We start from the raw sequence: 26,354 nt of genomic DNA on the forward strand, positions 1-26,354 counted from the left end.
AGCCGTAAGAGGCCAAGTTAATATAGGATTGCGGATAAAATAGGACCTTTCACCCCGGCGCATTGCAAGCAACTGGGCTCCTTTCGTTGGATTCTGCATTTTGTCAAGGGATTCCGTTATTTTGGCTGCAGAGCTTTAAAGGGTCTCTTATCCATATTGAGGGACTTGGTGATCGTGTTGACCATTTCAGCTTCTGTAGGAATTAAAAATATGGGCCAGAGAAGTTGGGTCAACCTGGTTTCATAAATGCTTCAGTCACTTTAGAGTGGCGGAAACCTCATTTCACATTCTAGACAATCAGATTAAAATTAAATATCAGGCCCATATGTTTTTTTAAATATTGGTGAGAGGATGAATCTGGAAATGGGACGAGTTGACGCTAATTGACTTGAGTGTGTCCCTATTTTTTGATAATTCCCCCCCCTTCAGTCTTCAGTGTCTTCAGTCTTGTTGAATTCCTCAATGTGATCGCTTCTTTTTCTTTTTCCTCTCTCTCGCTCTCTCGCTCTCTAAATCCGAGACGATACGATATGACAGGATTAGCAGTGTTTTATGTTAACTGTTTTCTTTTCTCCCGGCGAATCCGTCGCCACGTTGTCTGAGCTTTCATTGAGCCAAGAGGCGCTAAGTCCCTCTGCAGGGGGTTTGATGGACTCGTCATGTGATCCGTGCACGTCTTAGGAAACATTGATGTCTTATTAAGACACATAGATGTCACTGACACTCGGGATATCATATCAGGGAAAGGATGGAGGAGGCTTTACATTTCAAAAGAGCGAAACTGTTGGATACTTAAATAATGATTCCAGATTTTGTCATTTATGCATTACTTTTTTTGTGCATAAATTTCTCTTGCGTCTGTGGTATGTGTAAAACTGGAAACATGCATACAGTAAAAGTGCTGTGATTTACTCGTTAGTGACTGTAGGGAATCGAGACCTCATAGACGCCGCTTGAAGAGTTTTCATATGTGCGAGCAATATAATAATTGCACTTTTCTGCCAAGATTTCTGAACATCTTCCTGTATATGGTGCACACTGTGTTGAGGCCACTTTTGTTCATTTGAAATATCACCACTCGGGGTTTATACGTCACAACTAGTGGTGTCTTTTTCTTAATTAGTATAACTTTTAAAGTTGCTGTAGCATACAGATGTGTCCCTGTGGGATGAATAAAGTACATTTATGATGTGCAGTTGTTTCCAATAAATGACATCACTGGAAGCACAAATCACAGCACCAACAAAGCAAATAGGCCATTTATGCAACAATGACATCAGTTTCTCATGCATAACTTTGAGACTCTTAATTAAAACAAATGTCAGCATTGCCGTGTTAATGTCTTGATTGTGGCATTGATATGAAGCTGTAAAGATTTCTGTCGTACGAGCAATTTTACCAGCCAGCATTAACACTGGATACCAAGGGGCATCTACATCACACTGCCAGTTTACTACCAGCAATGATAAACTGTTTGTCTGTTTGCAACAAATACAACAATGGGTAGTTAAATATAAAGGTAAGCGAGAAAGATGACGCAGGGACACAAGGCAGAGAGACAATGTCAGCTGTCAGCTGTAATAAGGAAATGGTGAAATATGTTGAGATGGGAGGTCTCAGCAGGAGGCTGACAGGGTGTTGTTATTTTTATTTGGTCCTGTATATTAGTGGTTTTCCTGTGAGGGAGCTAACATTAGTGAGTGATGGTGGTTGTAATGCTCATTATGTTGTTTGATAAATCCGCAACGACCCTTGGAGAAGGTCATGTTGAAGAGGTCAGAGGTCTCTTAAAGGGTTCTGGAGGTCATGCTCGGTGCAGCTGGTGATGAATCACCTGGCCGTGTCGGGGGGTGGAGGGTAGGGGCACATGCTATATACTCCTTGGTATGTGTGTGTGTGTGTGTATGTGTGTGCGTCATCCAGGGAATCATTGATCAGAGAGACTTAGTGCATAGTCTATATGTCATCATTGATGTTTCAAGTTATATTGGAGTGCTTGTATTGGGTTTTGTACTTTGGTTCGGTTGTGCATCTTTAGGTGATTTACTGCATTTGCTATTTTTTGCTGTGGGTGTGTTTTTTTTTTTGTTTTTTTACATGCTGTTAATTTTACCATCACATACCTTCTTTCATCTTTCCACATGTCGGCGAGCTGCAGTAAGTAAAATGTCTCTGAAACTTGTGATTTCAAATGTTGTTCACGTTGTCTCTTGAAGTTTCAGGTGTGTGGAAATATAAGCTGAAATTGGTGGGCGGTAGTGATCAATAACAAAAGAGCTATGCTTAGTATGAAATGATTTCCCATGATAACTCCCCAGCTGTGTGAGTGTTTTCCGCCTCAGGCACATAGTCGGCCAGATCCCACCCTCCCAGGATGCTTATTGCCACTATTGTGACAGGAGTGAAATGAAGATGAACACAGACATTCCTGCCGCGCTGTAGTCACACTCATTTCTGTTAGTTTACTTTTCAATCTAAAAACAGTCTCATCCAGATGATCAACTCTCGACTGCACTTGTGTGTTTGGCCAAGAGATATAAAAATACAAATACATAGAATATTTTGCATAAAAAGGAAGCAACTATTCACCAAGTTATTCATAATAAGGCCCCGCTGACATGACAGTGTTACAGGTGAAAACCCATAACTTATGCAGTTTTTTCCCAGAAAATATTTGCATTTAAAAGGCAACCTTTTGAAAACAATGTTTGTTTACACAGAAATGGCAGAAAAGTTGAAAACTATGTAGTTAGCATGCCAGGCCACTTTGCGCAGTTGGTTAAGCTATAAGTTATAAGTATTAACAGTGGCGACTCCACCAACATTCGTATGGACAGGCAATGAAGTTGGTTTTGTTATCACAGGTGACTGTCAACTATAAAACTATCGAGTCCCAGGAGAATATGGAGTCATGCCACTCTGGAGGCAACCATTGTTATTTTCCATGTACTCGCGCATGTGCAGAAGAACTGGTTACTATGGCCGTGGTGCACAGTTGCAGCATTTCAGAAACGTTACATTTTCCCTGCCTTTTACAGAGGAAACGAAGGCGGAGCAAAAAATTCCATCCTGGGAGCCGTTTTCAAAAAGTTTCGTTTTCAGCGGCTCTGTGCACCGCTGTTGTGTAAACGGACACCCATAATGCAATGACAGTATTCCGCTTTCATTGTTGAGACGCTGATGTCAATAGTTGATAGTTCATGAGCCCTTCTCCAATGGCCTTAAGAAATGCGTCGCTTTACCTGACGGGCAGCTTTGTTTATATCCCTGTAACTACAAATGCAGCATTTGCCCTGGTTGTTCTCCAATGCTCTCACGTCACATCGCTCTCTACCCAAACGCTGCGCCAGGCCTGGAAGATTTACAAAGTGACTCCCTTTCACTTTTCTTTATGTATCTTCTATTCTACTGACTCATGCGTCTGCAGATTTCAGCCAAATTCTAAGCACTTTTCCCTGTCTCTTTTTTATTGACAGCTCAGGGCAAATTACTCAAGATTATAGCGACTGGGCACTCCTGCGAGACATGCCAGGTGTTCTGTTGGCAGAAATTGAAGTCAGTTTTGCCAGTTGTTCAGTGTGGTTACTCACTCATAATGTGTATGATCTATATTTACTGTCAAAAGGCTACATCTGGGTAAGTAGAAAGAACTTTCTGGATATGATGTTTTTTTTCCGTCAAAGTATGTTTAACCTTACCTTTAGGGTTTAAACAACACTTGTGAAACTGATGTCAGAAGTATCTTTGATTCTGCGTGCCTCGCTCTTTCCGTCAACAGCAGTAAAAATTACAAGTGGGCATGCTGTGAATTTGATTGGCTTTTTCACTTGCCAAGCACACTGAATGTATAATACATCCAACCCTTCAAGCTGGAAGTAAATCTGTAGCTGGCACAACTGCTTGTTCAGAAGAGACATCATGTAAAGTAAATGATAAATGGACTTTACTTATAGAGCGCACTTCATCACCTCTGAAGTCTCAACACACTTTACATGATCTGTCATATTCACCCATTATCACGCACGCTCTCAGACACCAGTGGGGATGGCTGCCATGCAAGGTGGTCACACACTATTGGGAGAGACTTGGAGGTTATGTGTCTTGCCCAAGGACATTTGGAATTGGAAGGCAACACGCTCCACCGACTGAACTCCTACTGAGCTGCAGCCACAGGTGCAATATGCATCACAGTGGTCATGGAGTAGAAGAAATTGAAGAAAACACTTCTCTGGGTGGCAGAATGAGTAACAAGCCCTCGAGTGCAGGATGAGTTTTCAGACATTTGACACCATTTTATCTGGAGAGAAAATTGGATTGTGAAATTACTCTAATTATATATTTTTCAACCATCTGGCACAGATCAAGAGATGTATTTGAAGTTAAATAAAGAAACAAAAAGTGAGAAAGTGATATTTCATATTATGGTTTTTTTTTTTTTTCTTCTCTCTCTCTCTCTCTCTCTCTCTCTCTCTCTCTCTCTCTCTCCCCCCCCCCCCCCCCCCCCCCTTTAACCCTGTCTGAGAAAGTTACTCTGAAAAATATCGAAGTACTTTCACACCTTAGTTTCTAATCACAAGTACCTCAGCCTTAAAGACGAACTCTAAAGTTTCAAGGGAGGTAAGTTTAAGTATTGTGTTCTGTTTTAAGTGCCTATAATGGGTGTTAAGTGGTTGATAGTGAAGACATAAGGGGACCAGGGAACCTGAGAATGCTGTGTCAGGGAGATTTGTGTATCACTAGTATCAAAAACCACCCTGTGCCAGTAATTAAAACAGGAGGTGATTGTTGACACGAGCAGAAATAGTCTATTGCCGGGTCTCATACCGGTAACCTGGTGCCAGAAATAGAAACAAGCTGAGGTAGCTAAAAGCAATGTATGGCTGCACATTCAGTATCAGTAGCAGGAACAAGTATAATTTTCTGATGGGAGGCGACATGACTGAATGAGTAACTGGTGACGCGTTTTTTTGATAATGGACACAGCAGGGTGTTTCTAAAGTGAGGTGAGAATAGCGTACCTGGCTGCATAATGCCAGCGTAAGGTTATTGAAGTGAGAAGATAATAGCTGAAGGGGTAATTGGCAGCCTAGTGATGGTAACAGAAACAGCACGGCGCTGCTGAAGAGAGGTAGAAAAAGAGATTTAGTGCCATCAAAGCAGAGCCAATAAATGAAACCGTAAGGAGGGATTGAGTCAAGGTGAAAATCTCGAGGCGAATAACTTGCAGCTTGCTGCTACTGGTGGAAACTGCGGAATGTTATATAACTGACCTTTACAATGAAGCTGAAGGAAAAAGCTTGAGTGACTAAAGGCCCAGTTTGACTAATGTTGAATATGGGATTGCTGGAAAATGGAAATCGTCCTGGGTCTTATAGCTGTATAACTGTCAGCCTTAATGTGGGTAACGGAAGCTGCAGAGAATCCTGGAGGTGAGCAGAGAACTGAAATGGGTACTCTGTGGTGGTAATCTAAGGAAGAAACTGCAGTTACTCTCTCTTACGCCGTCTCTTCTGGTGTACTGGCTGAGTGACAGTCAATTTCGTGTGACCTGTTTTCAATGGGGAGGCTGAAGAGAAATGGTGTGGCCAGAACTTTCCATGAAACTTTCTAATGTTCACACTAATGGATTCTCTCCTGCGAGACGAGACCAAAATATTGAAGGAACTTTAAAAATGTATTTTGACCCAATGAAAAATTCGGTAGAAAAGAAAAGTGCTGATAACGTTTCTCTTTTTGCAAATTCAATGAAACACTACTATTATTGTGGACCAAAAGTAATTCTCTTAAATTTGTACCATATAAACACTTCAATCGGATTTTATTTGCACCATCTGAAATTACCAATTGTTTGATCGTATCACACCCCATGTAAACTGCAACATCGGGTTACTTGTGTCTGTGACGTTGGTTCACTTAACGTCATGTCGTGACCGCGTACGCACGCCGGTGTTTTGAGAAAGATGGTGGGAGCAAAGTAGCTGTAGCAGAGTAATCAGTGCTACATCACGCAAAAAAAGGAGACCTGTGCTCATCTCTTCCGTTTTATACTTTCAGCCAAGAGAAACTTTCTTTGATTTTGCAGTTTAATTAATTAATTAATTTATTTTAAAAGAAGCTCTACCAGCATAGTCACTAATTAATTCCATTTTTGATACTGGCGGGATTCTGGGTAAAGCCAAATGTGGGATTCTGTGTGCATGTCACAAACGTCGCAGTAAAAAGCACCATGGGATTGATCCACTGAAAGGAATCTGGTTCCATCTCGGTGCTATAAACCAGCGCAACATTCCAATTACTTTATTTTTCCTATAATAGGAAAGAATGAAAATGTGACCATGCAAACGCAGCAACTGTCGCACTGCAACACAGCGTGACAACAGTCTTTATACGGACAAACATCCAACTGGCGGCATCTGTTCAGCTCTCATTTCGATGATGAAGTACATCAGGAAAACATCTTTCACAATCATTTATGAAATGAAGCAAGGCTGAACCAACCACTTTTGTCCCACCATTTCTACACGTTTGGGAAGCTCAAGGTTCTCGGTTTTGATCTCTTCCGAGTAGAAAAGTCAGAGGCACAAGCAAAGGATAGAAATGTGCTTTCCACCGACTTCCATTTAAAAATGGGAAATCAGACACGCATAAACCCATGAGCACACATTCACGTAGCTGGTTTTTTCAAAATGATTCTGTGAAGTTTGGCACCTTGAGTGTTGGTGCGTCTTTAGTATGAAACAGTTTAATGCCAAAGTGACGACCTTGGCAACGCTGTTCTCAAAATTTGTAGCAATAAGGTGCATTTAATTGAATTTGCAGCTAAAGAGATCGGGCACAGGAGATGAAGACAAATTACAGTAAAGGAAGGGAAGGAAGAAGTGAGAAAAGATGGATGGAACGTAGGAGTAAATGAGAGTGAGGTTATTTTGCTTCCAATTAATGGGAACCGAGGACCCACCAGAGTCATTTCTATTCCATTTTAATTGAGTTTAGTTATTTCAAGCAAGTAACATATTCGCCATTTGGGAGCAGCTGCAAGGGTAGAGAAGAAGATGGTGGGTAAAGAGACCGCTCTCAGGTGGTGATGTGTTGTGTACTTGAGCTATGTGCTGCAGGTAATTTTTTTCCCAGCAGGTGATGACAAGCTCTCACAAGGTCACACCATTACCACTGTCTGTCTGTCATTCTCTCCCAACTTTTGCCCACTTTTGCACCTTCACATGTTCTCGAGGTCACTCCAGTGTCTGTAGTTTCTCCATCTCTCACCTCCATTTTTCAACCCCTTGCCATATCATTTCTCTCCCTCGTTTCTCATCAAAGTTCACAGTTCAGTCTTGGGAGTATGAGATATTGCAGTGCGCCGCTGAATGTAAGGCAGTGTTGACTTGTCCAACGCTGTCAAGAGTGTGTCCTGCCCGGGGGTCCTCGCTCTCCTCCCCATGTCTGGATTTGTAGTTTTTTTGTTAACGTCCTCAAATAAAAAGGCATGTGTAGTTGATTCTTAGACTATGCATCCTATCTTTATTGATTGATTATAATTCTTTTAACAATCTAAATCATAAAGTGTTTGTTAATGTTTTTGCTGTGAAGTGATGTCTGTAAAACCAAACCGGTGCTGTCACTGCATTGTCAGTTTATGAGAACACAAGGCTGTCATGTTGCTACATGGCCCACTGCTGTAATTTTAAAGCAGTGATTTCAAAGGTTTATACATAATTCACTCTAATCTCATTCAGAAGGGGACTGTGAATCTCATTAGCACCTCATTAGGATTTGCGTTGTGAGCGAGAGGAAGAGAAAGCGAGCGAGGGAGAGGGAAAGAGGAAGGGAAATGAGGGAGTCAATCTTGGTTCAGGGTTGAATTGAATTAACTGAGCTCTAAAGTTTTGTTACCAAAATTAGCTCAAGTCAGAGAAAGAGACCTAGACTACTTAAATGCACTTCAGATTGATTGAGCAGCAGATCTGTGATTAAGTTTCCAGTAATGTTTTATAGTCATCCTTTGAAATGTTAAATTACTGAAGAAAAGTTCAACAAACACCATTAATCGCTTGTTCGTAGTCAGGTTTAGGCAACACTATAAAGTGTGTTTATCAAACTGTTGAAAGCAAACCAATCAAATATACTGCCGCAATGAATAATTTAGCTCGACTTCACATTTTTCCTCTGACTTAAATGTTGCTGAAACGATGCTCCAAAAGCCTTTTTCTTTCACCCTTGTTAATTTCATGGGAAGCCCCTTGGATCGATTTAATATGTGTGCCTGAGAAATTGCAACGCCACTCATTTGAACATTTGTAGTGTGCGGCATTGCAATGTAGATAAAGTAGCATTGTGAATCTATAAAAGCTTTTGATTGTTTAATGCTTAATTTTATGCCATCATTATATTACCATTTAGTTACGTAGGCCCCGTTTACACGACAACGTTTTCAAGTGAAATTTTCTGAGGCAGAATTTAGTTTTTTGTAAAACGCTCTTGATTCCGTCTCCATGTAGACAGAGGAATACAACTTTTTTTCAAAAATGCTGTCACTGCATATGCACACTACAGTCGATGTAAATAGTTCGTCTAGACATGCAGAAACAACAATGGCGGCCTCCAAAATGTCATGACTCCATGGAAAATGGCGTCATAACAATCCAACCGAGTCGTCTGTCCGTACGAATTTACGTGTACTCACCATTGTTAATCTTAAAACTATATTATATTAAGCATTTCTGCTATTTCCATGTAAATGGACATCGTCTTCAAAACATTGACATGTAAACGCCAAACTTTTCTGAAACTAAAATGATAAAAAAACAGGGCCTTAGAGGCTGAGTTGGAGCGTATGGGCAGACAGTACACAAAAGATCAAACATGTAGAATCATGCCATATTGCCTCACTGTAACATGCTGGTTGCCATCGGGGCGGTGATGCTGTCGTTACATCTTCATAGACCAAGTGATGAAGATGTGGCAAGCAGCTGCTAATTTGCATTCAAGAAAACTATCAAGTCAACCTGTCAGGGTGAAAACAGGACAATACTGCCTTGCTTTATTGCTCTTCAATACATCATAATGAATCAAGTGTAGAAAATGACTTGACAATGAGCCCAGGTGCCCTTATTCCCGCCCACAGCTTAATTGTGGTAATTAAAAAATGTTACATTACATAATATATATGCAACATCAGCTGGCCAGTGTGGCTTTTGTGTTTAAAAAACACAATGTCATCTTTGAAACCAGGTCATGAGTGTGAAACACAGCCTCTCGGGGACTTAGGAAAGAAATAAAACTTTCCTGAAGTCACAGATATATTGTAAAAACATGACAGGGAACATGGATTTTGTATCTGGCCCAATACACGCATGTGGTTTGACATTGGCGGTGAATGTAGGAAAATGTCAATGTGACATGGAGATCATGTGACAGATGGCATATGGCAAGTACTGCACTGACCCTCTGTTCACCTGAGCGCGCGCACACACACACACACACACACACACACACACACACACACACACACACACACACACACACACACACACACACACACACACACACACACACACCTGCCCCCCCCCCCCCCCCCCCCCCCTCCCCCTGATTTCAATCAAACTGTGTTAGAGACATAAAAGACAAGACCAGTATTGCTAGGAAGTCTTTTTCTTTGGCTAGACTCCCAGTTTGGGCTCGACATATTTGTCTTTTGTGTTTGACCTAGTGCAACATACTTTTTGTGTGGTTAAAAAAAAAAAAAAGGAAAAGAAGAGGCTGTGTGTGTGTGTGTGTGTGTGTGTGTGTGTGTGTGTGTGTGTGTGTGTGTGTGTGTGTGTGTGTGTGTGTGTGTGTGTGTGTGTGTGTGTGTGTGTGTGTGTGTGTGTGTGTGTGTGTGTGTGTGTGTGTGTGTGTGTGTGTGTGTGTGTGTGTGTGTGTGTGTGTGTGTGTGTGTGTGTGTGTGTGTGTTTGAGAAAGCCTGGGTGACTCAGGTGGCAGGTGTGAGGGAGTGTGTAACAGCCAGCGGAGCAGCTGCCGTGTCTCTATCAAGTATCCGTAGTCACACACAGAGGTTTCTGACACTGAACAGAAACCAGGGGCACTGAAACGCGATCAGCCTCGATCTTTTCACCCAAAGACAAATACACCGTGGACACAGCAAGCCTGGCCATCAAAATTACAACAGTGCATATTCATTGTGTACTCATGCCCACGGTTTGACTCTGCACAGTGTACAAAGGCGTCTGTCTCAGCAACTCACTTTCAGACATCTTATCATTTATTAATACTGGCCTACTGTAAGAGAGAAAACAGCAATAGGAGGACGTGTGTTTTCTCTTGAGGAGCACCTACTATGAGCGTAAGCATTTCCCCAGCTGAGCTGCGGTCTTGTTTTGGGAGCCGACTCTTCCAGAGGCCTTGTTGTTGGTGTTAGATAAGCAAAGCACTGACCTGGAAATCACTGAGCTGCTGAGGTACTTTCTACTTGCTGCTAGTTATAAAAGATGACATCCCCCCCGCCCCAAAACAGTGTTCATCTCCACGCACCTTCAGGGTGATAAGTGAGATCATATTTATTTGAGAAACTCCGCGACACGGCATACACACTGATGAACATACAAGCACTCTTGAGGAAGTCTCTCTCGATGGATGTCACATCTAAATTCGATATGTTAAAATATAAAGACGGGCTTGATATACATTAAGTCATGCAAGATGACAGTAAGATCTTTGACCTTTGCATGACTTATGCTCAAACCCTGGGGGGAAATTTGAGGAGCGGTGCATACAGCGGAAAAGGGAAGATGAGAGCGGAGAGCAGATGACGGGCTGGTCAACGTCGAAGAGGATGCTGGAGAAAGAGGGAAACATGGTCACAATCAGAGGCAGATGGTTGGTAAATGGTGTATGTTTGACTGTTTACAGCCCTGCAAGCATCAGCCATGTAAAACGCTCTATTTACATTGAGGTTATATGCAAGAATAGATTCTTTTCTGTGGGAAGTTTGTGTTCTATTACGATTTATCGGAAGTAACTTGTTTATGTAACCAGTGGACAAACGTGGCGAAACCAGCCAAGATGCAATTTCACAAAAAGCTGTATGTGGAGTGACACAAGCCCACGGCGTGCATCTTCGCCATAGGTACATGTACAAAGAATGATGGATGCACAGAAACGTACACAGCCAGATGCCAACCTCTTTAAAGCGTGGGGTTGGCGGGTCAGTGCCTTAGTAGACCCGGGGCAGTCCTTAACCTCTGAGGTGCTGTACACAAACAGACAGATAGCTGTATATGGAAGGAGGGATTGTTGCTGAGGGGAGGCAGAGCACATGTGCAATATAGGCTACTGTACATTTATTCCCTGGCTCCTGGGGTGTAGCAGTGGTGTGGGATTATGTGCGTCTCTGGCTGCGTGCTTGTGTCAGATGGGATACAATAATGTGTCATGTCAGTGCCATTTACATCGAGACACATCTGGCATAAACTTTGTTGTGTTGTGCAGTTTTGGTCCAGCTCTTTGCCTCAGGTCATCCATTCATCTCCACTCAGGAGCTGCATGGGAAATATATTTCTTACTAAACAGTCACTCATCGAAGTCAGCCCTCAGTCTGTTATGTCCAATGTCCCGATAAATTAATGTCCCACTAATGGTTAACGTGTGTAAAGTTACAGCACAATGTCTTGAAGTAATTTGAAATCAAAGTTTAAATTGATTCTTCTTGATATTGGTTAAGTTACCACCCAAGAACATGGTGAAATATGACCATACTGAGTTTTACCCCTAAGTTTCCCCCCCCGAAAATGGAGAATTGACTCCAATCAAACGCCATACATGTATGTTTGTAGTGCATAAATCCTGTGTGGCCTCCCTCAGTTTAGTATTTACCCTCCATACTGAATTCACCTTTGTAGCTTGTACACTCTAAATGTTTATCTGCTGACTAAACATGACATGTGAGTATATATTGACACACCGATGATTAAGAGATGGACATTTTATGAAGGTGCACAAGGTAAATTTGGTATGGTTGTTAAATTAGCTTCAGTACAATATTTACCTTTTGTACTGAATGGTAAACATTGTACTGAACTGACCACATATGGAAGACATATGGCTGATTTTATGAGCATATATTTACAGTCAAACGTATTTTAATGTATTGGACAGAGAAGGTAAATGTGATATGGCTCCGCCACACACAATATTTACTCCTCAGTTAAACGGACTTGACATATCCTCTAGGATAAAGTTTTTCATTGTATATGTGTATGCGCGTACTTCCTCGCTCACACTGCAATTACCCACGATGTGCATGTGAAAACTATTAAAAGTTCACCACAATTGCTGAAAATAAAAGTTGCAATAATTGATTTACAACATGTGTTTGGATTTAGTATGTTTTTCCAAAATGAATATCAGAATGTAAAAAAAAAAAAAAAAGCTTAGCTACACACTTCAGAAGAATAGCAGTATATTCAGTGTGAGAAGTGAATACCATTAGTATGAAGCAAGTATTTCATCATAGATTCCAGCTGTCGGTAGTTGTCTATATCAGTGTGGCTTCTAGCCTTTAGCCCAAATGCAATTTTATTTCAATGCACCATGCCAATATATCTTTAAATGGATTTGAAAACTCAAATGCAATAAAATGCTTTATCTGCACTGTAGACCACAGAATGTAGATATTTGTTGAACATGGTCTTTATTGATTGAGGAGAGAGGAGGAAGATGTAACAAATGTAGTTCAACAAAAGAGGCCGCGGCAGCTCTATTCATCACCAACGAGAAAAATATTCACCATCCTTCTAACAAGCTAAATGTTTTATTTTTTTTTTTTTTGAAAATCACCTCCCCGTGTGCTGAAGCCTTTTTTCTCTCCGAACAATTCACTCCGTTTTCCTTTCTTGTCTTTTCTAATGTAATGAACCATGCCTTGAACCTTCCTTTTAATTGGTGTTGACTCGGATGAGAAAAGAGAAGCAAAAAAATAAATAATTCTGTTCCATAAATTAAGTTTTTACCAAGTAAGCAGGGTGCTTACATCGCAATTTGATCAGACCGTTAGTTTTGTGCACACCACAGCCTTGGCTTTATAAAGGAATGTTATTTGGAATGAATAAAGCACAGTGGTAAAATGAGGGGGTCTTTCAGAGGGACTGATGAGCCACCGCGGAGCCACTTCAGGCCATGCGAGGGGAAAGACATCAGCCAGGGAAATTAACAGGCTGAATAGATACTTAGACTTTGCGGCTTCATAATGAGACTCCAACTGTCTACATAGACCCGCTCTTATTGTACGTGTAGTCACATATCTGCTTTCGTATGCATGCTCGCATAGAAATAAATAACAGTGCACCGGCTCACATTAACGTAGCTGTGAAAAAATACGTTTCTATGCAATGCACAGATATGCCAGTTCAAAGATGCGCTTGCAATAAAAAAAAAAAAAAAAAAAAAAAAGCATAAGCGCGGCAATTAATGTAATTTCATTTGTGTAAAATTTATTTTTTAAAATAAGGAGGTAAATATAATGGTCGACCTTTAAACTGTACACCGACTTGATGCTGTCGCTATGAAGCTTTCAGATGCATGTAGCGAGTCTTTCTTTGTGTGTTTTTCAGTTCATTGAACTAAGATCTCCAGCCAGGGAATCAACCTTAACAACATAACAGTGGTGATGCTTCCTGCTGTGAAAGCTACCATGGCAGCATTTGTACCTCTCAGGCGGTTTGATATACTTTTCAATGCATATATACACAGTTCAGGCTCTTTCCGCAGTGCCAGCACGACCTCACAGGCTTCCTGTGAAAGCTCACACGTTTTACCATCAGCAGCCAAGCAAGCTGTGTTATTGCTTAATGTTTTCTTGGATGCAATAGCAGGTGCATCTATAGTAAATAGACTTTAATTGCGTACTCCAACTTTATTTTTACCTGCCATAAATAATTTATGAAGTCAGCAAGCTGTTATCTTTAAAAAAAAAATAAAAATCCCTCCAGTCCAATTTGTGTATAAGTTCACACGGAGGATATAAAAAATAAAAAAGAAGCCAGATTTAGATTTTTAAAACTTAAGGCACATGTTAAGTCTTACAAATTGTTCACCATTCGTTCCTACTGTATATCGTTCTTAATTCTATAAATTGTTATTCATCCCAGTGTTTTCTCTGTAATTGTTTACAGCTATGCAAGGTCAAAAAAATACCTCCTAGATAATGTGATGTAATTATATATCTGGTGAACTTTTAAGGACAGATTCTCTCTTTTATGTTCCCTTGTTAGAACAGTGTAATTATTCTGTCATCGTGTTGTCTAGAAATGAAAAAAGTGTCGGTTTGCAAAGATTGTGGATGCAATCCAGGTCACTGAGCATGTGCCATTCCACTTTTCCAAACCCCTGCTTGTAATAATTTATGACCTTGAAACCAATCATGATTGTTTATGCTTGGACTAATTTTGTGTTGATTCATTCAACCAAGAATGACTTTTCACCTGTGCCTTCCAAGCCAAGACTCTCCTCTTGTCTCCGGTTCGCGATCGGAATAAATACAAAGCGACAGCACAAAGGTGGAAAATGCACACTCACTCACACATCTACACAAGTACAAGCAAGTGTGCGTTCATTCAGAGGGAGTAAAATGACTGTATGTCTACAAGAGCGCTGGATGTCAGACCTATTTACACAAGAAAACCTCATAGGGTTGGATTGTGGATTTGCATGATAAATGTCTGTGTGTTCTGTGACCTGACCTGTTTAGCCTTAGGCCCCGTTTACATGAAGACGTTTTATATGACAACACGTAATCTGTAAAAAAAAAAAAAAAGGAATACATTTACACTGAAGCACTGTAGTTAGTATGCCGGGCCATGGGAGGGCGCTGTTGCTTGATTTTGTAATGAAACTACACAGACATGCATTCAGAGAACAATAAACTATAAACGTGAGGAGAGACGCGCATGCGCAGTAAACACCGCTCCATAGCCTCAGGCAGTCTCTCCAGGATGGAATAGCGACCGTGAAAGAATCTTTCCACCTTGGGAGCAGGGATAAAAACTTTGCGGATACCTTGGATCCGCACACTGGGGTCGTGTGAACGGAACCCGCAAAATTGAAGAAAGTTTTGCGGCTACACTTGTATTCGTTGTCATGTAAACGGGGCGTCAGACTGGAGCTGCCACAAAAAACACACAACGTAAACAACCCATCCGTTCGACTCAGCTTTTTCCCCACATAGGGTCCAGAGGTGTGGGGGCAAATCTCAGCTGAGCCGGGAGAGGCAGGGTAGACCCCGGACAGGTCGGACCAGACAGACAACCACAACACATACACATTCATACCTCACCAATAAACCTCAAACGTGTTTTTAGACTGTGGAAAGAAACAACAATACACAAAGAAAAAAAACCCCACGCTCACTTGGGGACTCCACACAGGAAGTTCCCCCGAGCTGGAACTCTTTTCGCTGTGAGGCGAGAGTGCTGAACATCAGCTATACAATATGAATTTATAATGAATTATATTACAAAACTCGGCTCTGCTTATTCTGGGGGTTTGTTTGGAGCAGTTTATTTTTTGCCCGAAACACTGACTACTATAGTTTATTTTCCTTGATGTTTTTATAAACCTTAATCCATGCACAGTGACTCCCTGCTGATATTTGCTCTAATAAGTGCATGATTCTATTTTAGAAGATAACGCCCTCTCTTTTCCTAGCAGTAACTCGCTGCTCCATATGGCTGTATGTTTGTTTGCCCTTCCTCAAGTATTAACTTGGCAGTTGTCTCTTCAATTCAGCCCGAGGCTGCGGAGCTGCTACCATATTATTGTCCTATAACCGCCGCTCCTATAGATTCTGGGACTTTGCATGAGAAATGGGACTCATGGGGCCCCTCCCTTGATTCAGTTTGCAGGTTCTCCTCTTTGTGGATCTGTCAAGTGCTCATCTCTAATGCAATTCCCCACACATCTGTGTGTCTGCATGTTGGCGTGGGCCTTTGCTGTGGCTCTTGGCTTTTTTTTTTGATTTTATTAGCATTTTCTCCATTATGAACCATTCAAGCGGTGAATACAACTCATTTACAGTAATGCAATATTTATCACGCATTCTACAGATTTTTATAAGACAGATGTCATCGCTTTCACAGCACTGGGCAGGTGTGTCAGGGATTTTTATTTATTTATTTTTTTAAAAGGCCATAATCTGAAAACCTTGCATTTCCGTTGACTTGCTTTTACTAGACCCACGTTGAGGATTGGGCTGCATCCTATCTGTGATGTACCCGAAGGCCGCGTGAACTCGCCATAAACTAGCCATGTTATTGGTGTATATTGATTGGTCAACAGATTGCCTGTATCCTGTAAAACAAAGCTGAAATGTGAATGCCTTTATTAACCACATTGGTAATAAACGTGCAAAAGTAAAAACAAGTCAAGTCATGGTCATGGTTGCAGCAACCCGAATCAATCTCAATCTCCCTGCTACTGTTGAGGTCCTTTAAAAATGCAGATTGAAACCAGGGTTTCAAGGGGGGCGGGGGCCCTCGCAACTTGTGTTTGGTGCTTAAGCTGACCCAATTTATATTACCTTTAACATCACTTACCACAACTCACTTTTATGGACCTGCTTTCATGTAATTATCTTTTATTGATTAAACGGTGCATCTCCTCTCAACTCCCCACCTCGTTTTCATTTCTCAGGCTTTCAGATGTTTTCTTCCTCTTTAATTTCAGATTTTCTTTCATTCGGTGCATCTTTATGGTTCCCGATGTCCCATAAACACAACAGCAGCTGAAGTGTTTGTGAGCGTTTTGTATATGTGTTTCAGACAAAGTGAGAGATCAGAGGGGGATTTAGAAGCAGCACCACTGAAACCCCTGTCTCATCCCTCCATCACAATCCTCCTTCACAGCTCCCTGACCCTTCAGCCTCTCCCTTCATTTTATTTTTCATCCGTCCTCCCTGTCTTTCTATTAGAACATGAAGATGAATCTGTTCCTCTTCCTTCCTTTCAATCATCGCCAGTTTTCTCTCTCGTGTTTCTCCGGCTCTGCCGACTTATCCCTATCGGCCCTTTCCATTCAGATTTAAATGATAAGTGGGTATAGCTCATAAACGGCTGGTCCTATATTTACTTCTTTTGTATGCACATCTTGCATTCAAAGCAACGTCCTTGGATGGATTAACAAATACAAAAACAGAGTTTTCACAGGAAATAAAAGACGACCTAGTTTTAATAACCGTTTGAAAAGTTTTTGTGTTTTCTCATCCCGCTGGGTTGGATCTGATTTGTAAAAGGCTCATTTATTAACTGAGCTCATTTAGAAGTTTTACATAACTTTAATCACCTCATCATCTCATTTCACAGTTGGTTCAGTTGTGTTACGGAGTGGTGTATCAAACAACCTTGTAATCATCATAATGGTGGCACATGTGGCGTTGGCGAAGGTATGTGCTCTACGGAGTGCCCGTTTTAGTTACCATTGAAACTCAAATATTGTGATTAGCTGTCTTCTTCCAAAGCAGTCGCTGACGTATTCATCTTCAGTAACATGTTAGTTGGACTCAATGCAATGAAAACCAAAATTGTTAGAAGTGTCTCAGCTATGCTGGAATAGAAGCCATTCATTAAGGTGGTTGTGTGCTCAATGTTTAGGTTCGTAGTTTACGCCAGTGATTCTCACTCGTGGGATCAAGGATAGGCCGCGATTGCCAACAATTGGTTTGCAAAAAACTTTCTGTTCCACTCCTGCGGGCCGTGAAGGACGTGAGGGCTGTGGGACTGCAATGCCGCTTCCCACCACTAGGGGAAGTGACACGTCATTCAGTTGTAGAATACGCTCCAATAAGAAGCAGAAGAAAAAGCCAGCCATAAACTTGTTGAAGTTTTTAAAACAAAAAAAAAAGAAGATGAAAGTGATGCCACCCCCTCCTCAAAGACGAAATATGTCTGCAAGTACGACCTTCATTAAGTTGGGCTTTGTGAATGGAGGTAGCGAGGCAGAGCCGAGAGCCCCGTGTGTTGAGTGTGGGTTAACGCTCGCCAAGGACTTTAAAACTCAGACGGCATTTCCAAACCAAACCTCCACAGCTGGTTGGAAAGCCAGCTGTGGGCTATTTCAAGACAAAAGAAAATGAGCTACAGATGCAGAAAAGGATCAATCTATTGTGTCACTGACTGGCGACTTTAAATGTGCTTTAAAAGCTGAGATGATCCGGGAGGTTGCTGCCAAGAAGCTGATGACCGTCCCATTCTGAAACGACACTGAGTCGCCAGGGACTTTTTCCTCTCTTCGTGTCGATGATTGCGCTGACGTCACAAATGCTGCACTGCTGCTGGTTTTACCACCGAATTTTATTTATCCGAATTTGTCTTTTTTATTTTTAGTTAAGATTTCTGATTTCTTTTCTGCTAATATTGACATAGAGTTACTTCAGTTGTTATAATTGCTCTCCGGTTCAGGGTTGTATGTGCAGGTTTACATACACGCTATTAAATGTTTTCTGAGATCATCACAGTGTATCGTATCATTTATTTTACAAGGTTTTACCTTGTTAATCTCAGTGAACTCGATTTAATTATTAAATACAAATAAAACCAAGATTCGGATCAGTTGAAATGAAAGTATTAATATTTAAATGGAGCCCCAGTCTAAAAGGTTGAGAACTCTTGGTTTACACAACTTATCTAGTATATGCCCAAACCCCATGGAAATCCACTGTGATTTCAGACCATTTACCATTGAAATACTGTTTATTTTTTACCTTTTTTGATACACTTCAGTGTCTGTGTTTGGACCAGTGGAGTCCTGAGGTTTGTTTTTTCTCCTGTAATGAAATGGAAGTTGTAAAGCTTTTTTCTAGGTGCTATTAGTTCTTCAAAGAACTTCATTTATGATGACCGCTACACGCAAGCTTTGCTGACCTTATATCGCGGCTTCCAATGCATCTCAGTAAAGCAAATGCACTTTACTTTTGTAATTCTTTATAAAGCTTTTAGAAGTCTCAATGCACGTTCTCCAATCACATTCACACGCCACTGGCTACGGCTGCCATACAAGGTGCTCACACCCATCGAAGCATCTTGAGGTCTGGTATTTTGTCCTTGGACGCTTTGACAAATAGACTGAGTGAGGATTGAATTGAAAGGACTCTTTTCCAACTTAGGACCCGTTTAGACGTCATTTCAAGTGAAAATTTATAATCTTTTGCGTTTTCGTTTCAGAATCTTTTCACGTTTTGCACAGCATTGTTTCGATAACAATATCCTTTTATTTGGAAATCGCAGAAACATCAAAAACGATTTGTAAACATTATCAATGGGAGCAAACGGACATTCGTATGGACAGAGAACAAAGCAGGATTGCTTTTGCAAGTGACTCTCAACTATAAAACTATCAAGTCCCATTAGAATATGAACTGGGAGTCATGACTCTCTGGAGGCCGCCATTGTTGTTATTGTCCATCCACTTTCGCATGTGCAGAAGAACTATTAATTACAGCCGTGGGGACATACGCAGTAGCAATACTTTTAGAAAAGTTGAATTTTCCGCTGTTTACACGGCGATGGAGTCGAACCATTTTCGAAAAGTTCCACCTTGGAAGCCATTTTCACAATGTTTTCACTGGCTCCGAGCACCATTGTCATGTCAACAGACACCCAATACTCAACAAAAGTCTTGTGTTTTCACTTGAAAACATGTTGTGTAAAGACACAGCTGCCCCCACAAATACCAGCTAAGAATGCCGAAAACGTCTTCAATTAAACAGGAGTTCAGTGAAATAGTCACAGCACATGACTGAAAACACCTAGTGTTCAAGTTAACTGGTCGCTCAATGGTAATGCCAGCGAGACAGCAGCTCTGTGAAACAATCTGACTGCATTACTAATCTCAGGGTTGGTTTCTAGCTTGTCCAGGAGTCGTGGCCTTGCAGGAGATTCTCTTTGAAACATGGCCGACGGACACGAGTTTCAGTTTGAAGGTTCAGGATTTGAATAGGCGTAAAGTTGGATCTATTAGACGTTTGCTGACGGTCCCATTGCGTCATCTGTCATGTATACCCTGACTTCTATCTCTTCTACCATCATCTGCTTCCTGTTCCACACTCTCCTTCATCGCTCTCTCTTTCTGTGTTTATATAGATGTTTTTTTGACAGTTTTCTGTCAATCACTTTTTCTTTTTTCTTTTTTTTTTACTTTCCTCCTTCTCCGCTCTGCCTCTTCTATCTTGGCTCCATCTCCAAGAGGCCCCTGGTCTGCTACATTAACAACTTTCATTTAGTTTAGTTTGTCTGCAGTCAGATCCCACAGGCTCGGAGTTAGCTGCTGTTTTATTTATACTGTTTGTTTTGACAGTTGTTTTTGGTAAACTTTGCCAGTGCACTTATTCACAGAGGAAGAGCTACATTTTTCATCAGCGTTAGGAAAAAAAAAAAAAAGTGAATTTCCTCCACATTCATTCAGCCGGCACTGTCAGTCAGAGGAGATGCATTTTCACGCTGCTGCTCAGAGGAAACACACAGGGAAATAAATATGGATACATGAATAAAACATTAAACAGATAAACATACATTGTAATCCCCCAAGCAGATCAAAAGTAAGTAAGGTATAGTGTTGGATCGCAATAATCTTGGCGGAATTGAAATTGGGACGGTGACCACATCTACGATTCCTTTACCATATATGGAAAAGTTTGGGAAAAATGGCAGAAAATATGTGAAGTGGAAGATTAAATACATTTAGGCCTCCCTTCTCCAACACTCATCCACTCACACTCATGCACACATCGGCTCACATCTTAATTACTAAGGCTTGATGGGTACTTAACCTTGCCCCTTGCTGCTTATGCTAATGCAGGGAGGTCAGGAGTGCGCTGAGTGGCTGGCTCGCTGTCAAATCAGGCGGAAAGAGTCGTCATCGCGCAGATGAGAGGATGGGGGGGGGGGACATAAGAGCAAGGACAGGCAGGATATGGGGTGGTGGGGGAGGGGGGGGGGGGGGGGACTGGTATGTGGTTAGGCGTGTTGGAGCTGTATAAAGTTCCACAAGTTAAATCGAAAATCAACGAATAATCGACGTAAATATTTGTTTGCTCAGCAAATGGTAGTTGTTTGGCTTTACAGACCGTTTTCTCCCATGTTTCTCTGTTTGACGCTCTTAATTACAGTCATCAAGGTACGAGAGCCGGAGCTCTTCCAAAACACTGACCTCCACTCGACGCGTCGTCCCCTACGCCTCTCGTGCAGAAGCAAAGGTGGAGAGCACTTGCTGGAGCCACACTGCTAAAACTGCTGCAAACACTACTCCGAGTGTCTCTCATGTGTTTTTGAGTCATTTAGCAAAGTGTCAGCAACACATGTAGCGGAGCAGTCGCTTTGCGTCGCGTGAGCACTTTGGGGCGAAGCTGCTGCCGCCGCTCGGCTGTAGCTGCCGCTCGCGCCGAGTGTCTTTAATGTTTTAGGGTGTAATTTAGCAGCACACTCGGATTAGCATTTTTATTTATTTAGCTCAGTAGCAGCAACAGTGCCAAGTGACAGCAGCATGTGCTCACATTATGCCGAAGCTAAATGTGCAAGTTGACACTATGCTGTTTGATATGATCAAACGAGTCTCAAACATACGTCCAGAAGGCTAAAATTGGCTCATCGCAGGGTCCAATCTGGCCTGCAGGAAGACGTTGGAAATAAGAAAAAAATTATGATAAAATTGAATTTTTTCCATAAAAGTAACTACAACAACCAATGATGGAACAATGGGCAATAATTTACTGACTTATTGTTATGAAATTGTAAAGGATTTGTCTAACTGTGAAGAGAGCGACTACGATGACCATACCATCCACCATACCTATTTTTAAATGTGCAAACTGCTAAAAACCTTTACTTTCCAAGAAATGTAGGCTTACTTATGTTATTAAATTATTATACTTATGCTATGAATTTCAACTTTTTTATGATGCCATTTCAATCTTGTTATTAATAACTTAATACATTGTGGGCAACATGTGTTGTAATGGATCAAATAGCATTGTTGACCATTGTTACATTATTAGTTGTTGTAGTAACTCCTATTTCTAACGTATTTACTGGGGATCATGGGGTAGAAGACATTACTGAAACAATACCGAGACCCGACCAAACTAACTTATTAACAAAATAGCATCAAAGCCATATGATGAGTGACTTTGTAAAACATGTTCAGTGCTGTAAAGTGCCGCAACTGGTGGATATTTCATTTTATGTTACACCAAGAGGCATTTACATTTCTTTTAAGCCTTCGTACTTACTATATTTAATTTGATAGAATTGATTAAATAAAAATATTTGGGTCACTGAAACATTTCTGGTTAAATTGGGCTGTGCATGGCCCTTAGACTCAAATGTATTTGACATACTTGCGATAAAAAGTACCTAAAATAGAGAACGGTAAACTATGATTTCTCTAAAGTTCATCCACATGTTGGTAATTTCTCATCTCAAGTCATTGTGCCCCAGTCAAAGGCCGCTGCGGTTAATCACAATGCAAATATGTACATCTCAGTTACACAAAAATTGAGTCGGCACTTGTGCCCGTGTGACCTCATCCTTTAAGCAGTGGGTTGGTTAAGGAGCATATGGCTGGCTCTGTGTGTGTGTGTAATGAGCTCATCTTCTTCATCATCCCCCCACTATGTTGCTATCTGTATATGGCGGAGGCTGTGGAGCAGCAGGGATGGTCATTGAGAGGACATACTTACACACACACAGCGCTCACAGCTGTGAGCCGGCTTTGGGTTGGCTTTCCACCTCACAAACATACTTATGGATGAGATTTTCTGCCCTCAGATTGTTCTCCCGGTTTGATTTCTTACAACTTTAAAGGGCAGAATTGATGTTTTGGATTATCACTGTTTATTTTTCATCAGAAAAGTCAAAACTGTACCACAGGGACAGAATCAATTGCAGCGGGTGCAGAATAAATTTGGGTTTGCTCCACTCTATTCATATTATAAAAGATTTTGTTTATACATTTATTGTGATGCTTCATCACAGCGAGCCATCATTTTGTTTTAGCAATGAACCACGTTATAAAATGTAGATTATGAGTATCATCTGATATGAGCCTTCAGAAAAACATTTCACAATCAACCTCCATATTACTCTGACTTTTAAAATCACGCTTTGTTATTTGCTTAACTGTTATTTGCGTTCCTAAAGAAGAAAGTAAACCTCTTTAAGTAGGATCAGAGAGGGTAGAATCATTCGAGAGTTGCCTACGTTGTTGTGGTAAATGCATCTGGATTAACTGAAAAACACAAAATACTGTATTTTGTTCGCTTTTTATCATATATTATAATTGTTTTAGTTTTAATGTTTTACATTCTTCACAAAGCAACACTGTAGCGTTAAATGATCACATGATCACATTTCATGGTCAAATCTGCTACTTTCACTGAGATGTCTGAGAAGTCCAACATGTGCCCAGTAATGGCAGGAAACAGCTGTTGGTTCCCACATATTTTATGGTAATGATTTTAGAAAATGACATGATTTTGTCCATATAAAGAGCTTTTGATCTTTGAAACCTTTTCCCACATATGGGCCTTATGAAAATGAGGGTTTGCCTTATAATCACATTTGTCTCATTCAGATTAATTATTAAACTTATCCACGCCTGTTATTTAAAATACCCAACAACAAGGCGGTCGTTGTTCTGCGAGGGCCACAAAAATATAATCCTCACCAATTTGGCTAAAAGAATAGACTAACTTACTAAATTATAACTACTAATTTTGGAAAAACCTTAGATTTATTTCTCTATACTATAATGATTTTGACAGATAAATTACGTTTAAGTGTGGTTGAACATATTTTCCTGTTGTTTTGAGCTATTAATGATATATTTTTCTGGAAACTGGTTTGGGAGGCACCATTTGATTATGTCTGGTGTAACACCACCTCCAAGCATGATGCGTCTTAATCCTTTGTTTTAGTCTAACGTAAGAACAAACATAGTCCGATCTGGTAACTTAAGCTACTCTATTTTTCTCATTTGGACACATCAGATTTTGAATTAAATAAGAATATCTCACATCCAGCTATTTTTCAACTTGTTTGTCTGATTGCTCATCATAATATATGCACATGTTTAATTCCAGCTAATTGCAGTGGGCATCAAGTGTCTGCTGTCGTGAAATTAAAATAATAACACGCCAACTGTTCCCGTGGCGGCCAACTTATGGATGCAAGACATAAAATGCAGTTTGTTTCAAAATGTCCTCACTCCATTGTGCTCTCCTGTGTTTTCCGATGCGAGCCATATGGGGCGGCTGTATGAACATCAGCGTTGAAGCTCAATTTATCTGATGTGATCACATTGTGGCTTTCTGTCGTGCACGTGGCGCTATAGAGGACTACTGTGTTCTAGAAAAAGAGGCTCCTCTCCTTCACTTCAAGTTTTGCTGTGAGAAAGTTGAAGAGGCCTATATATAGGTCATGCACCGTGGTCCATCCAATGCCTACAGTTATTTTAATGTCATATTCATAGCAAGGGGCATCTCCAAGCCAACCTGATCAATTGAGTTGGACATTTAGTCTGCTCTCATTTGACTGATTCACTGTAACCACTCAGCTGTTAAAAACCAGTATGTACAGCACAGCACTCCCTACCATACATACATACCACAGAGGTCATGCATGTATGCATAGGCCATTGTACAGTACTGCTGCGGCTTGCCGTAACCAAGGCTATTTGTGTGCGTGTACAGCGTGCTCAGAGCATGTGGGTGTTCAGACCCACGGCGCGCATGTGGTCTCGAGGCAATGGAGAGCAGTAACAAAGATTCGACAGGCCTTAGAGATTCAGGGCGAGGTGCCAAGGAAGTCAAGGAGAAACGTGCGTGAGCGCGCGCGCGCGCTCGTACTCAAACCCACACACGCGGCGCGCAGACGCACAGACCCACACCTCGTCGTATGATCTTGGGGGACATCTGCTGTGGTCCGGGTCACTGGCACCGAGCGCTTGGTTGGGCTCAAAAGTATCACCACAGCAACTGCATCGCATAATCCCATTCCATCTCATCCCACCCAGGAGTCATGCGGGCGAGGCGATTGGCCCGCTCCCCCTGGGGCGCTGAGGCGGCGACTCAGGCGCTGTCTGCTTACTCGCTGTGTCAGCTCCAGCTCCCGAGTCTGTGGGCAGGGAGCGAGTAGCGCATTAAAGGAGTGTTTGGCGCATTTTGGCAGGAGACGGTGTGAATTATGCAGACGCACCCCTACTGTGTGTGTGTGTGTGTGTGTGTGTGTGTGTCTGTGTGCGCCGTGATGCCAGTGTGAGTTCCTCATGACAAACAGCGTGCGGAGAACAAGCCAGTCAAGCCGATACGTCCGCTTGTGTCCAACCCGACTTTGACATGTGCAGAAAGTTTGTGTGTGTCCATCTTTCTTCATCGTAAAAACAGGACTACAGCTGCATAGATGTCACTTCTCAATCTGTATGATGCTGGTGGATAACACCAGTTCATTTACATATGTGCGTTTGAGATCAATAGAGTTTGTCTGAAATGCCAACTTTTTGGGACTTCCATTCTAATTGCTCCCTTTTTTTCCGATCAGTTGGCTCTTTATTGGTTTTGTGGGACTATAAAGTTGTACTGCACCCGTTTCAGCGATTCTCAAACAACCCTGAGCTCTACAAGCAGGCTTGAATAATTGCAAATAATCATGAAAATCTTTAAGTCCTGCCTTCATCTCTCCGCTCATCCTTCATCAACTTCAAGCTTTTATCTTTCCTTCCATTTCCCCCCCCTGCGTGTGACACTCTGCGTGTGACACTCTGCGCTGGCTTTGAATTGATTCGTCTACCTTCACGTCGTGCTCCCTCACACAACCTCCTCCACCTCCACATCACCGTCTCTCTTTGTTTTTGCTGAAGAATACAAACGCAGCCTGAATCAAAACACAACTGACAGTTTGCATCCAGTTTCATCGCTCCTCCTCGGTCCTCCTCCTCCCACGTATTCCCCCCCCCCCACACACCCCACCCCTTCCTCTCTCACTCCAGCTGTCAGGAGGCTTCATTATTAAAGATTCATGGCAGAGTCTGGGCAGCTCTTGGAAAAGCTTTTGTCACACAGACCGAGTGTCTCAAATCTCGCTGCCACTAACTGGAGGTGACATGAAGACTTGCGCACACGCAAACACATGTGCATTTTCCTCCTGGTTTTGTTACCCACTTTTACTGTCGCACATTCTTTTTAAAAATAATTGACAATCATATTATCAAATTGGATCTATGATGCTCATGTTTCTTTTTCCGGAGGCCTGTTTCCTCACGTCAGCGTGCATCGTTGAGCTGTAGCTGTCCACATTTAGGGGGAAAAATGATAATAA

General features: G+C 41.5%; 1 protein-coding gene across 1 annotated transcript in view; it reads left to right on the plus strand.

Moving 5' to 3' along the window:
- Positions 1-26,354, plus strand: part of cdkal1 (CDK5 regulatory subunit associated protein 1-like 1) — a 259,787-nt gene that overhangs the window by 59,983 nt on the left and 173,450 nt on the right. The gene's annotated exons all lie outside the window — the stretch shown is intronic.

The sequence above is a fragment of the Lipophrys pholis genome, assembly GCF_963383615.2.
Source record: "Lipophrys pholis genome assembly, chromosome: 9".
In the NCBI taxonomy this organism is placed as follows: domain Eukaryota; kingdom Metazoa; phylum Chordata; class Actinopteri; order Blenniiformes; family Blenniidae; genus Lipophrys; species Lipophrys pholis.